The sequence below is a fragment of the Prionailurus bengalensis genome, chromosome X (genome assembly GCF_016509475.1).
Source record: "Prionailurus bengalensis isolate Pbe53 chromosome X, Fcat_Pben_1.1_paternal_pri, whole genome shotgun sequence".
In the NCBI taxonomy this organism is placed as follows: Eukaryota; Metazoa; Chordata; class Mammalia; order Carnivora; family Felidae; genus Prionailurus; species Prionailurus bengalensis.
The window spans coordinates 84970103-84986359 of NC_057361.1; the positions used below are offsets into that span (position 1 = coordinate 84970103).

The 16257-nt window shown below is 39.8% G+C and overlaps 1 pseudogene; it reads left to right on the forward strand.

Annotated features, from left to right (window-relative positions):
• Positions 1-12606: 12606 nt before the first annotated feature.
• Positions 12607-13997, forward strand: LOC122477333 (annotated as a pseudogene).
• Positions 13998-16257: the final 2260 nt, after the last annotated feature.

Consider the following 16257-nt stretch of genomic DNA (forward strand, 5'->3'; position numbering starts at 1 on the left):
CTGAGACAGCCCAGCTTCTTGGACAACCCTGGACCCTGGCCACAGTGTCCCATTGTGATGCTGGACAGCAAGGCCCATAAAAGGCAGCCATAGTAATGAGCTCTGCTTTTCTTTCCTTCTTATTTTAATGAAATGTTACATTTATCAGAAAATGTTTACATATAATCAAGGCATTTTGTGTCCAGCACATCACGTTTTTTGTTGTCAGAACACTAATGTAAGAGTTCAGTGGGAGCTGCCTCACTGTTCTCAGAGTTGCAATTCAGGGAAAGACAAGTGGTACAAGAAAGCAGTGAGAAAGATACAAATGCAGAAACAGCTGGGTGGGTGTTTCTCCTTTCTTGCATCGAGGCAATGCATGAGAAAAAAACTTGTGATAAGTAGACAATACACACACCCCTAAAACTTGTTATAATCCAGGTACAAGGATGCTTACATATGTTCATCATTTAGAATTTCAATAAATATGTATCAAGTGTCTACTATGTGCTAGGTACTGTTCCAGGCACTGGGGATGCAGCAATGAACAAAACAGACATAAAGTTTTGCCCTCATGAAGCACATTACTTCCTCCTGTTTTTCTTCTTCCCCCTTTCATTCCTTTTTCTCCTTCATATAGTGGAGCGCATAAAGCTGTGAATTAAGAGACTTGAGTTCTGGTACCTAGTTCTGCCACTATGTGACGATGTGTGATCTTCACTAGCATCTCCAGGCTCAGGTGCTCTCTCTACAGTTCCTGAAGATGAAAACATCAATTACAGAGCTATGGTGAACCGACAAATCAATCTAATATAGACTCTGTTTTCCAGGAGTTCACAGACCAGCGGGAAGGCCAGATACGTGCCCAGATAACTATAATGCAAAACTGAAGATTGAAGGTGACAGAAAAGAGAAACAGAGAAAGATGATGAAGAGGAGAACAGAAGATCTAGAAGGTTTCCAAGGAAGTGTTGCTGGCTTTGCGTCTTGATTGTTGGATAAGATTCAGGTATGTGTGAATTGACAGAAGTACTTTTCAAGGTAGAGTGTACAGAGGGAATAAGATCCAGTAGCAGAAGAGACTCCCCATGGGGGAGCAGAGAGTAGACCAGTGGCTGGAACACCATGAAAGAGCCAAATACCATATTCACATGAATTTTTACAATGAAACAAGAGGCTGAGATGTTTGGTATTTGGCCCATAACCATGAAGTCAATTGGCACTGTATTCAACACATATAACCGATATCTTTGTGTGTTCACTGATTACACAATTCCAGTATATTACTAGGGCTTCTATTCTAACTTACAGATAGACTGAGTTACCCAGTAAAACCTATTTGTATGTGTAACATATAGACACATATGGAGGCTTTAAAAGTGAACCAGATTCTGCCAGATTAAAAGAATAAAACTCCTATACATGTCACTGGAAACAATATTGTTTGTGATTTCCTCTGACCCCATACAATGAGAGAAGAGCAAATGTCCCTTACCCTTTGTTTACTAAGTACTGTTACCAAGGGAGATTAAAGAGCTAACAGTCTTAACAGTTTCAACACTAATTCCATCAAAGGTTCTTACATAAACACCTCAAAGTATTCTCAGACAAACCTTCATATAACCATAGTAAAGTCGACATGATTTTTAATAAATAACTGAAGATAACTGACTGAAAATGATTCATTTTTCAAAGGATTGTTATCATAGGCAACCATAATATTACATTTTGTTATTCATTGACTAGTTTACTAATCAATGTACTAATATTACTACTTTTTTTCTTAGGGAAAAAACACCCACACACTTTGTTAATTTTAGTCAAAATTTTCAGTTAAATAAATAGTTCAAGATCATATTTTAAAAGAGGTGCAGGGGCATCTGGGTGGATCAGTTAGTTAAGCGTCTGACTCTTGATCTCATCTTAGGTCTTGATCTCAGGGTTGTGAGTTCAAGCCCCATATTGGGCTCTGCATTGTGTGTGAAGCTCACATACATACATACATACATAAAAAGGAGGTGCACATTATATGCAGATGTTTCATTTAGCATACTGGATACCTTCTCTTCCCATGCTTCCTTCTCCTGTACACTTCTGTCCACTCTGGGTCTCAGGGACTAAAGAGCCCAGCAGAAGCAGCAAAGCTAATTGCTTTGCTACTAGCCTGATTTCCCTCTACCAACTACCTTCTTTGCTCCTTTTACTCCATTCCTTTGGTTTTAACCAAACGTTCTTCCTCTAATTGGATTACTATTGCTTTGTGATAAACCAATCCAAAACAGTGGCATTAAATCAGAATTCTCTGATTCTGTGTTTCAGGAGCTCAGACAGAGTATAGCAGGATAGTTTGTTGCTGCTCCATGATGTCTGGGGCCTCAGCTAGGAGACTCAATGGCTTGGAGCTTTAATGATCTAGAGGTGTCTTTATTGACAGGTCTCCTGGTTAATATTGGTTAGTAGGTAGAACCTCAGCTGGAACTGCTGATTGGAGGACTCATAGGTGACCTAAACATGGGCCTGGGCTTTCTCAAAGTATGGCAGGGTAGTCAGACTTCTCACAAGGCAGCTCAAGACTCTGCAGGACAATCCCTTTGAAAAAAAAATTAACATTTATTCATTTTTGAGGGACAGAGAGACACAGAGCGTTAGTGGGGGAGGGACAGAGAGGGGGGGACACAGAATCAGAAGCAGGCTCCAGGCTCTGAGCTGTCAGCACAGAGCCCTACACAGGGCTCAAACTCACAAACTGTGAGATCATGACCCGAGCCCCAGTCAGATGCCCAACCGACTGAGTCACCCAGGCACCCCAAGTCAATGCCCTTGAAAGTAAGGCAGAAGCTGCACTGCCTCCCATGGCCTAGCCTCAGAGGTCATAGGTCTCATTTTTCCTGATTCTATTGGTCAGTCCAATCAAAGTCTGCTCAGATTCAAAGAAGAAGGGACATCAACCCTACTTCTCAATGGAAGGGTGGCAAGATCACATTATAGAAGAATGTGGGTTGGGAGATACTGTTGTGGCCATATTTGAAAAATACAATCTGCTACATTCTCCCATATACTTATCTTGCTTAAGTATACTCGGATCTTATTTTTTGTTTAAGGAAAAACAACCTCAGGAGACTACTAGTTTCACTGAGGCTTTTAAGTTCTATTAGAGGGTACGCAGATGCTTTCAGCCACATCTACATCCACTCTCCAATCTTTCCTGTTGAACACATCTAACCATTTTTCTGCTATATATGGCTCCTGGCAGAAAGGGAGTTTGGTTCCTTACAGTCTGCTGGACCCAACACTGATCACTCTAAGAAAAGCAGACACTGATGTATGGCAGCTAGCCTAGCCCTCACAGCTAGGCTTTGATGTTCTTAGTGTAAAACAATTTCACGGGCCATTAGTATCAGACAAGGCCACTCTATCACCACTGTGACTGAGACAAAAGCAAGACCACTGCATAATCATGTCTGAAAAGAGACAGAACGTGAACTTTGACCAAACCACAAAATGGCCAAATATTCTTCTATCTTGGCTAATGGCGACCACTGCTACTTTAGCAATTAGCCTTCTTCAAGTCTATCCTCCTTCTAGATAAGATTCACTAAGATACCCAATTATAGCATTATCTCTATATTCTGCTACTTCCTAACAATCCAATCCAGAGAAAACACTCACTTCTTTAAATCCTCCCCCAAATCACCTAACACAAGTCCAAAACCTATAATCAATTTTTCCTAACATCCTCTGAGACACCCCACAAGTTCTCCACAATGTGCACTCTTCCTTAATGCACTGAGTAATCAACCCAACTTGTTAAACCACAGGTATGTTCCTGGTGGTCTTTAGCTACAGGGCACTGACAACTCCTCTAAGGATCTTGAAATTAGGGAATATATTTCTGGCAAGGTCACTTCTGGTCGGCTGAACTCCAGCTTTCAGTCAGACTTGGATTTGGTTCTTTTACCATTTAGTTTTGGAAGACAATTATTTGCATTCCTTAGACCTCCAAAAGCTATTAAAATGACCCTAGAGTTAAAAATTATATTTATATTGTATTAAATCCCCCAGGTTTTCTCATTACCTTATTAAGTGAAGAAAAGTTATCATGATAACATGCTCTGTCCCCATGATGGTCACAGGACCTAAGGACAACCTAGCTGCAGGCATATAGATGCTTAAGCCTCTTCTTCTGCTGTGGGAAAAGCTAAGTAGACATGCACTTGCCAACTGACTTTTCAGTTTCAGATACCAGATTCTAGAATGTATTTCTGCTAGCGAGTTCTTCATTATTCTCTAATTTATTTACAGTTCTCACTCACTTGATGTAGGGACTCTCATCCTTGGAAAGGCAGTTCCAAATGACTGCCATAGCCTTGTGGTTAAGTGCCTGATCTGAAACCCCACTCTAACTCAGGTTAGAGACACTTACTGATTTAAAGTTGTTTAGAGAATGAGCTGCAGCAAGCAAGGAGTATGAATTGGAAACAATCCTGTCTGAATTTGAATTGTGGAGAAATCATTTGTTTGTTACATGGCCCCAGATTCTTTTCCATCTGTCTGCTCTCAGAGTCTATGAGATATTGAGTGTTCAAGCAACAAAATTCAATCATTCCTACCTACAAATCACTTAGGATATAGCAATGTATAGTCCAACCTAACATAGATTTATTTCTTTTTATTTCCTCACATTTCATAGAAAATTATACTCTCTGTAAGACTAGGTGCAGATTAGGTAGAGATGAAAACTGGTGTGGAGAGGAAGAATCAGTGCACAAATATAAGTGAGAGGCTCACCGACCATCAGCAAAATGTGATTAATATTCAAGTTGTATGTATGAGTGTTGAGGGGGTTCAGGACATGCTATCCCAAAATATGGTATCTTAGCATATTGAATGCTTTAAGCTAAAGCATTTTGAAAAAATGGCAGAAGCAGAAAGCTCACTTTGATCCCCCCTGCCCTGCCATCCTCTGAAACAAGTCACCCTCATGTGAGAGACGGCCTCCCTATAGCATGAAGAAAGGAGTATCTTTACATTCAAAGACAAAGGGATGCTGAGAAGAATCCTAAGAAACAGGCCTTTGCTAAGTGTCCTCCAGTTTATTACACTTGCTTCATACTCATTATCATATTCCTCCATGACTGTCCACTCTTCATCAAACCTAGCATAAAATACTCAGGTCTGTTTCTTAGGGTCTTTATTTCCTTACAAGGCTCCTGTGTTATGTAAGACTTATATTACATTTGTACACTTCTCTCCTATTAGTCTGTTTATATTACATTTGTACACTTCTTTCCTGTTAGTCTGTTTTTTTTTTTCAGTTTAATTTTCAGACTCAATCAGGAATCCTAAAAGGATTAAGGAAAACTGCACCCCCCCATAGTGTCCTGCTGACTCCCTTGGGATGTGAATATAACAGATCCGTAGATTTCTGAAACATCCAGAGGACTGGTCATCCTAGCAGCTTGATACTTCTTACAAAGGCTCATAATAGACTCAGTCCAGTTTGGACTTTTTTTGTGTTTTATGTGTGCATGTTTGGTTATGGAGTTTTGTTTTAAAACTTTCCTGGAGAGAGATTTGGGGTTCAACACTGACAGGGGTCTAGAATGATTACTAACATTACTAAAAATGTATCTTGGCCTTTTTTGGGCTCACAATAGGGATTTGGAAAGTAGATAGAAATATGGACCATCACCCTCCAAGAGACTGTTTAGGACATTCTCTAAAGGAAGGTTTCAAATTAAGTTCTGGCACAGTAAGATTCCTGGTTCTATCTGTGCTCTACAGTGAATAAACTGTTTCTTCTGAGAATGGTGGGGGTTTCACTGAGGATGAAAAAGCCCTACTCATCACACATCAATTCTAGCTCCTTATACTCATCTCTGTTGATTAGATTGTCACAATTTTTTTTTTTACTTTTAAAATCAAACATAATTTATTACAAGAAATTAGGAACATCTCATTTTTTTTTGTGGTGATGACACACGTTGGGTTGTGAGTTCCATTGTAAATACCTAGCTACTTGATTATAACTGAGCAAGGAATCTGAGAAGAAAATAGCTACTTTGTTTTTTAAACAATTTATGGTACAAGGAAATCTGATATTTATTTGTGAAGAAAAAAACTGATGCAAACCTTGCTTTCTTCAGGAAGACTCATCTTTGTTCCTCCACTCAAAACATACAAACAACAAAAACAAATCCATTTTATTTCATATCTCCTGTGAGTTAATTCAGATATATCTAACCTTTAGGAGGATATCTGGTATTCCCTAGAAATGTCCTTTAGAGTTTAATGTCAGTTCTGTTTAGACCAGTAGTTCTCTGTGAGAACTCAGTACCAGTAGTTATCTCTGGGAATTTGTTAGAAATATAAATTGGGGGGCCGACCCAAGACCCACTCAATCATCAACTCTGTGGGTAGGACCCAGCAATCTGTGTTTTAACAAGTTCTCCAGCTGATTCTGATGCACAGCAAAGTTTGGGAACCACTTAGATTGTCTGCTACACTGTTTGTTTCTCTGGTAAATAAAGCAGGTTTAATGATTCAGATGTCTTAAAACGTTGCTTAGGATTTCAGGTGGATGCACAATTCGTGATGTGAGCTGAATTTGCTGGAAAACCAAATAACTGTCACATAAGTGTTTCAAATGCTTAGGGCAGAGTGGCCTTGAGTCCTGCATTGTAGTTCTACTCAGAGCTTGCAGGCTCCACGTGCAAAGGGAGGCCTTGCTCTCAGATAAGACTGATTCTCCAGCAGGGGCCCTGAAAGTGCCATTGTGATGGGACAACTGCTCTCAGCAAGAATGAACTAGTTTGGGCCTTAAGTGCTACTCAGTTCTCCAGGTAGCTGCTCCTGAACTAAACAGGCATGTAACATGCTTGCAAAAATTTTATAGTTTCGCCCTACTTATTTTATCTTCGAAGTATATGTCAAATCACCAAATCAAAGAGCGTCCTAGATCGCACCTCAGGTGAGACTGGTGGCCCCCAGTACGTTTTCAAAACACTTTCTCTGTCTTCTTGTATTGTAATTGATTGTCTTCAAATGCATATAGTAACTGACAGGCTTTAAATATCGAGGATAATGACTAACTCCTTTCCTCACCCAGAGCCTCTAGTCCAGTACCCAGCACAGACTGGGCACTTGGTAATTTGTTAAAGGTAATCAATCAACCCATCAGAAGTAGAATCTGAAACCAAGGACCCATCAAAATCATTTCAATAAAATCATCCCGTATAGGTATGATTCATAGATGCTGGTGCCCAGCTTTTACACTCCATTCATCTGTTCACCGTCTCCCCCATCTCGAAATAACCAGAAAATTTACACGTCTCAAATACAACAGCTGCAGGACATATTTCAAGCCACTCTCAGACACCGACGCAATTCTCGCCGCTGGTCCGTCAGTCTGTCAATTCCCTCTAATCCTCATCCCGTCTCACTTCCGTTCCCCTCTCCCTTCGCGCTTGGAGGCAGGATGTGTCTATGCTTTCAGCCCTAAAGAAGTGCTGTAAACATCCGCCTCATCTGCTCTCTGGCTGGCGGCCAAAGACCCCTGCCTTGCGGCCTCGGAAGCAGCTCGGGCGTCATTGACCATACTCCACCCCGCCGTAGCCCTCAATAAAGAGTTGGTCATAATAGACAATCGAACCGCATATTTCCCTGGCGCTCGTGGGGCGACGTAAAACGGGGTTCCCACAATCCTCTTCGCCTTCTCCCCACCCCCCATCCATTACCCCCGCCCCGCGCAAAAAAAAAAAAAAGCATTAACCCCTTCGCGTCTAAATTCATTGTCTCATAGACCCTACCCTTGCGCAGATTGCTTTGTTGGGAGATCCAGGTCATTTATCTGGTAAACGAAATACAAGACCATGCTTGTCCTCTTAGTCACAGTCATGTGACTAAGTTTTCTCAGTTTGCTTGTAAATTGACTTGTAAGTTTACCAATCATTTTTAAATAGGAGCTTAACTTACTTGTTCATAACCTGAACGTTTCATAACGATGCTTTAAGCTTCTGGACCAACCCAAACTCTAAGTTTGTAGTTTATGACTGTTCATCTTGAACCTGTGCCCTTTCTATCTATCCTACATTCCCAATCTCCTTTTGGTTCTTGTCTGATTATTTAACCGCCTACCTCAATGATTAAGAGCAGGTACTTTCTAGACCTGACTTTCTGGGTTTGGATCTCCACTCTACCACTTTACAAACGTGGAATCTTGGGCAAGTGATATAAGCACGTTTTCTTTGGCTTTCTAATCTGTAGAATGGGTATAATAGTAGTACCTACCTCTAAAGTTGTAGTGAGAATTTTAACAGTTCTAGGTGTGTGAGCAGCGCCTAGAACATTGCCTGGAAGAGTTAAGCAGCATACTGAAATAGAAATTTTAATTATCAACTTTGAGGGTGATGTCTTCTCAGCTAATGCCTTCTGGCTAATAAATAAATGATAATAATTGTTAACATTTTAGCATCTATGGACCAGGTACAATGTTAATTGCTTTGAACCCATTGTTTCTTGTTTGTTTGTTTTATCCTCACAATTATTGTGGTAGTTAAAAGTATTATCCTTCCTTTTCCTCCTCTTTGTTTTTCTAAAGCAGCTAAGAAAATTCAGGTCAGTAAGATATCAGATAACTCTGTAATTTTCTCATAGTTACAGAGTCAGTAACAAATAGAGCCAATACTTAACCTAAAATGAATTCAAATATGTCTTGGTCTTTCTCAAATATCACTGGGAAAATGGCAATAAATTATTTTTGTGTGTTTCCCACCTCCCAAGAGTTGCCTCAATACTGTGCAGGTCAGGAAGGCTAGGTTTTCTTCAGAGGCAGAAGGGCAGCAGGCAATAAAGCAAGACTCTCTCTCTCTTGAAGGCTGGCAGCAAAGGGGATGACCAAAATAGCAATAGTCATAACCAGCGCACTTATTGTGCCCCAGTGTGCTACATAGTCCACATTACTGCCTAAGGCCACCAGAGATAAAAATGCAGGATCCCTACCTCACCTGACCTGTAAAGCTTGGATATTATCAAAGATTTTGTTTTAGGACAGCAGATTACAGAGGCTCTGTAATATACTATTCTGACTCCAGCCAAAGCGGTAGTAATTTTCATATTTGCCGTTCGTAGAATTAGGTGTTTCTACCTCAGCCCAAGAGCACAGGGAAATCTCCTTTTACCCCAGATGAAAACTAAAAAGGTAATTTCCTCCTTTCTTTCAGAGCCTACAGTACCCACAGTCTTGTTCTTGCTCTACACCCATCCACTCCCACTTCCCAGCTTATCCTCAGGCAGTTTATATATTTTTTTTTCCCCCAGAAGGACTGGTGATGGTTTAAAAAGGCAGGGGAAGGAGAAGGTAAATCCCAAGTTTGCTGAAGGTAAATCAAGTACTGCTTTATACCCACACCCTATTACTTCTGCAGATCCCCGACCTTCCTCACTCCCTCTTGGCACTTTAGAACCCATTATTCTGCACACCCAGGAAACCTCTGGGCTGGAATTGTAGAAGAATCAACTTCTTGTCTTTTTTCCCCTCCAATGTCCACAATAGCATGTATGACTGGCCTTGGTCTTCTACTTAAAGAGGCTAAGTTTTAAAAGAAAAAAGGAGAGAAATAGCATAAGAAGACATTTTACTTAATTTTCTTCAATATTTTTAGCTATCAAACTATTAGAAAATGTCAGTGCAGGGGTAAAGCTACAAGAAGTTTAGTTCTAGAGGCCAGGAAAAATAGAGGTCTTCGTGCAAAGCAAAAGTGTTGACAAAAGAAAGACAAGCAGACAAGGGTGCCTCTAGGGTCAGTAGAAATAAACGAAGAGGGGAGGTTGGGATAAAGATCTCAGACAAGAGACCCTGCCCTTATAGCTCCTTTCACCTTAAACTCCATATCCTAATTCCAGAGACTTCATCTGTATTAAATTCTTCTAACCAACCTGGTCTCCTAACTAACCCAGCTTTCACTTCTGGGCATCTTGCCCTGATCGCTGAAGCCACCACCAGCTGCAACTGCTTCACAAAAAGAAAGGTGAGTGGGGAGAATATTCCTAACCCAGTGTTAGAAAGGGAGATGTGTTCCCAGCATTCCTAGTGATTCTCAGAACATATTTTTAGAAACACTACATAGTTTCAGCGTTCTAGAAACCATACATAGTTTCAGTGTTCAAGTTCTGCAATACTTTCTGTAGTATGTTTCAGTTACATGTTTCTTAAGGGCTGATCTGGCATCCTAACACACAAATGACAGTGTTTCAGGACGCCTGGGTGGCTCAATCGGTTAAGCGTCCAACTTCAGCTCAGGTCAGCATCTAATAGTTTGTGGATTCGAGCCCCTTGTCAGGCTCTGAGCTGACAGCTGAAGCCTGGAGCCTGCTTCAGATTCTGTGTCTCCTTCGCTCTCTGCTCCTCCCCTACTCACGCGGTCTCTTTCTCTCTCTCTCAAAAATAAAATAAACATTAAAAAAGTTTTTTAAACAAATGACAGTGTTTCTATATTGTAGTGTACATACACTGCTGGTGACCAGTTCAGGCCTCCTTTATAGGGCAGATGGACCCATCCCCCAGCAGCTCTGGGTATTAGCTGCTAACTACAGCTTCTTCCTTCTCTAGAGAATTGCACTCTGCAGAATAAGAGCTTCAGTACTCTGCTACACTCCCACTCCTTACACACCCCTGCAACCTGCAGTCAATGACTGAATGATGATGAGGGTACATAATGCCAGCCACTCTGCCTCAAGGTGGACCAATTCTGTGGGGGCAAATTCTACTCCAGTGCTCCTTGTGGGGTAAAGTTAAAGCTAGTCTCCAACTGGCTTAGTTGTTTTCCTCCTTGCCCTGTCCTGCTTCCTTCATTTCCCTTTACATGAGAGCACTTCGTTAATAAATCACTTACATAAGAACCACCTCCTTTCAGGCTGCACTTCAAACAACACTCTCTAAGACTCGTGCTTTTTTTTAAAGTTTATTTTATTTTAACTTTTTTAATGTTTATTATTTATTTTTGAGAGAGGGAGAGACTGAGTGTGAACAAGGGAGAGGCAGAGAGAGAGGTAGAGAGAGAATCCCAAGCAGGCTCCATGCTGTCAGTGCAGACCCTGATGCAGAGCTTGATCTCATGAATCGTGAGATCATGACTTGAGCCAAGATCAAGAGTAGGACGTTTAACTGACTGAGCCACCCAGTTGCTCCCAAGACTCATTCTTATCTCAGGTTTATCAGAGGACTAAGTAAAGAAGGCCCTCTGTAGTCCTCCCTTTCCCTGACCAGACCAAACCCCCATTGTAAGCAGAAGAGTCATCCATCTCTGGGAAGCCAGTGGTGAATTATGAAACTAGACAGGGCCCCTCAAATCAAAATTGGACCTATGACATAATTCAAATGACAATGAAGCCCAGCCAATTCCTAATATCTTTTGTCTTGCTGACACCAACAGATCACATTCTATAAAATCATAAATAAAGGTATATTTGTTCATACTTCATTGTAATTCTTTGTCACTACAGAATGTCAAAAATCCTTATACTTATGGGAAGATGCTATATAGAATTTCTTAAACTTTTGGCTAGATTATTATTCTCTTGTGATAGATATTCCTGCTCAATAGCATGAATCTTAAATTTGTTTATCAGCTGTTGGCTGTTTTATTTCTGTAAACTGTAAACTGTTATTGAAGATGGCCAAAGAATAAGCCCAAATTTGGATACCTGATAAGATGCACTGATTAATCTAGAAGTGTTAAAAAACAGACCAGATTACTAGTTTGAAAATAATAAAAATATATCCTAATTTAATAATTCTGTGATTCAGAAGACATATTGGGGTAATCATTATAAACCTCAATATTGTAGAAATATAGAAGTATTAGTTAAGAGTAATGTTCAGGTTGAAAACAACCAGATTTTAAAAAAATAATGTTTATTTATTTTTAGGAGAGAGACAGACAGCATGAGCAGGGAAGGGGCAGAGAGAGAGGGAGACACAGAATTCAAAGCAGGATCCAGGCTCTGAGCTGTCAGCACAGAGCCTGATACAGGGCTCAAACCCATGAACCTCGAGATCATGACCTGAACCAAAGTCGGACACTTAACCGACTGAGCCACCCAGGCGCCCAGAAAATGACCAGATTTTTAAAATTTACATTTGCAAAGATTCAGATTCCATAACCTCTGGCATCTCGTCCAGTGTTTATCCTCCAATATGTATGTCCTATTATATATCCCTTGTATAGCCACCCATAGCCAATCTCAGTTGACTAAATCCACTGTTCTGGCTTACAATAAAAGTGCCAAGACAATAATTTTCACTGAGATTATCTTCTCAATTAACTTCCACCTAAATTAGGACACAAATGTACCTGAAAATCTATTTCTATCTATATTTGAATACTTTCCTTTTGGTGTGACTTCTCATAATTAGTTTCCTTTTTATTTATTTTTTATTGATTTACATATATCTATTTACATGTAATTTTTTATTTTAATTCGTTTCATTTGTTATTTTGCAAAATATGTTGATCATCTCTTCCCTCGAAAAAAATCTAAAGTATGGAGGAACTTTTAAGTGATTGTTTTTGATTTGGCAACTAAAATAAACATTGTCTATTTCATAAGAAGAAAATATCATTGAAAGGAAAACGAGGCCGGAGCTACGGGCGCTTTTTCTGCCCGCGGTGTCTCAGATTCATTCTTAAGGAACTGAGAACTTAACCTTCCAAAATGTCAAAAAGACCATCTTATGCCCCACCTCCCACCCCAGCTCCTGCAACACAAATGCCCAGCACACCAGGGTTTGTGGGATACAATCCATATAGTCATCTCGCCTACAACAACTACAGGCTGGGAGGGAACCCGGGGAATCAACAGCCGGGTCACGGCCTCCTCTGGTATTACGATTCCAAAACCCCCAAGCCACCAGATAAGCCGCTGATGCCCTACATGAGATACAGCAGAAAGGTCTGGGACCAAGTAAAAGCTTCCAACCCCGACCTAAAGTTGTGGGAGATTGGCAAGATTATTGGTGGCATGTGGCGATATCTCACTGATGAAGAAAAACAAGAATATTTAAACGAATACGAAGCAGAAAAGATAGAGTACAATTAATCTATGAAGGCCTATCATAATTCCCCCGCATACCGTGCTTATATAAATGCAAAAAGTCATGCGGAAGCTGCTTTAGAGGAAGAAAGTCGACAGAGACAATCTCGCATGGAGAAAGGAGAACCTTACATGAGCATTCAACCTGCTGAAGATCCAGATGGTTATGATGATGGCTTTTCAATGAAGCATACAGCCACTGCCCGTTTCCAGAGAAACCACCGTCTCATCAGTGAAATCCTTAGTGAGAGTGTGGTGCCAAACGTTCGGTCAGTTGTCACAACAGCTAGAATGCAGGTCCTCAAATGACAGGTCCAGTCCTTAATGGTTCATCAGCGAAAACTAGAAGCTGAACTTCTTCAAATAGAGGAGAGATACCAGGAAAAGAAGAGGAAATTCGTGGAAAGCACAGATTCATTTAACAATGAGTTTAAAACGTTGTGCAGTTTGAAAGTGGAAGTGGACATGGAAAAAATCGCCGCTGAAATTGTACAGGCAGACGAATAGGCTCGCAAAAAGCAGGAGGAAAGAGAAAAAGAGGCAGCGGAGCAAGCTGAATGCAGTCAGAGCAGCATGATTCCTGAGGAAGAGCAAGCTGCCAGTAAGACCGAGGACAAGAAGGACGACGAGAGCGTCCCAATGGAGACAGAGGAGACACACCTTGAAGAAGCGACGGAGAGCCAACAGAATGGTGAAGAAGGCACATCTACTCCTGAGGACAAGGAGAGCGGGCAAGAGGGGGTAGACAGTATGGCTGAGGAAGGGACCAGTGATAGTAACACTGGCTCAGAGAGCAACAGTGCAACTGTGGAGGAACCACTAGCAGACCCCACACCGGAAGACGAGAAGAAAGAATAAATGTTGCCTTGTTTTATGTGTTCTAAATACTTTTTTAAATGAAAAAAAGATGTTTTTTGAGTTAAAAAAAAAGAAAATATCATTAATTGAAAATGTGTACTGATCTGAGAAATGTCTGTTGTTTCCAAAAAGTACTTTATACATTAGTCAAATAAATCTCAGTATTTGTAGGACTTATATAGTATTTTAGTTGTGTGCAAGATTTGCAATATAGCATAGGAAAGAATACTACACTTACGTGCTTAACAGAGACATATACTGAAGAGGAGATATGAGTTTCCTAACTTATCTGTAACAATGGTTAAATGAAAGTTTGTTAAGAGCAATTGAAGAATGCAGAATTATCCACTCATTAAAATTTTTAAAGCACTTGAACATTAGGATGTACACAATTATAAAAGAAGATTATAAATTATTTCCTTTTCAAAAATAAGAAGAAAAGTGTATGAGGGAAAATATGTAAATTTTATTGTAATAGTCCCCTTTGTTGGTATTTCTCAAAATATTTCTGGCCATCAACCCTTAAACGTTTCCATGATTATATATGACTAATATCACATCATCCATTTCTAATCAGAAATGTTTTCTAAGTCCGTAATCTCTTTCAAAATTCACCAGTTTCACCACAGAAATGATAGTGAATTTCAGTGCCACATTCTTTCATCTAAAATGTCCATCTTTCCTAGCCTAGTGGGCAGCTACTCATATTCTAAAAGCCCAGGCCAAATGTTATTCCCCCTGCAAAATCCTTACCAATCTTTCTCCCAGACAGAATTCATCCTTTCCTTAAACGTGCATTCATAGGTCTTTTTAGATACCTCTTTTAGACTTTACATCCCAGTGTATTATAATTATGTGTTGCATCAGTTAGGAATTGTTTCGGCTGTCATTAAGAAACCCATGATTTTTCTATCCCGTAAGAGAAATCCAAAGGTAGGCAGTTCAATATTGGTATGGTGGCTGGATGCTTTCATCTTTCTGCTATATTTTCCAAGCTCAAGCTCTGCCTTTGTAGCTTGAAGTTTCCTTAATGTAACAATATGGTTGCTCTATCTCCAGCCATCACATCCATGTCCTAGGCAAGGATAAATAAGAAGGTAATGCAAAATGGCCTCCCACCTTAGCAACCTCATAAGCACCATCAATCTTCCTCTTCCCACCCCAGTGCATACATGTGCACACACACATATGCATGGACTCAATTATGAAGTTTCCTAGGAAGCCCAACCAATTTCTTCCACCTCCATACAATTGGCCTATATATAGTCACATGGGCTCCTCTATCTGAAAGGATGGCTGAGAAATTACATTTCGCCCTATTTGAGTGTATAGCCACCCCCCAAAAAATCAGGTTTTGTCACTTAGAATGAGGAGATAGGATATGTGATAGACAACTAGCAATCTGCCACATTTTTCACTTTTTTTTTCTTTTTTACCATATCTGTTTCCTTATCTAGAATGTAAAATTTTGGAAGGTATAGAGTATGTCACATTCACTTTGTATTTCTAGAGTCTAGCACAGTACAAGACATTCAAGACAGTGGTTTACTGTTTATTTCCTTTACCTACAATATGAAGGGTTATTCTGTGTAATTTGCCTAGATAAAAAAGATTCCATGTTTTATCAGAATAATTTTTTGTGCTTTATGTTGACTTCATTGTGTCCTCAGTTATTTAAGAAAACAAAGCTTCTTCACCTATTTAAGGCTAAGGTTCTTGACAATCATGTTACCTTCTATGTTTATCTTTAAATGTTTTATTGTTCCCTTCATACGAATAGCCAAATAATGTTTCTTGGCACTAACTATTCTATTTTAAGTGCTCAAATCTCCTGATAAATTTTCATTTTTTTCTTTCCTAAAATTTAATCCTTAATGTAAAATGAAATAAAATAAATTTCAGGGTATCTTTTGCATCTATAGTTATCCTTCGGCATTTCCCCAAGGGTCCCTGGACAATCAAAAACTTGTTCTTTCACCTTGTAAAAAGAGAGGTGCTAGAAACTGTTATGTTTATTCAGTGTTACTACTGATGATTCCATGGGAAAAGTTGTACAATTTGAAGAGATGCTCAGACTTCCCCAAGTTAAGTTTGCATGGGAAAAACATTATATTAATATAAAAATTTCAGAAATTATATGCTATATGGGAAATACATAGAGATTTCTCAATGCCCTCAGTCTCCATGATGTTTCTATTTATCAGAGTACTGGTAGTGCTTTGCCTGAGAATATTAAGCAACAGCAATATAGTGTTATCAGTTATAATTTCAGTTAGTGTTATAAACTTTTACTGGACCACAACTTACATCTTATGAATTTGAATCTAG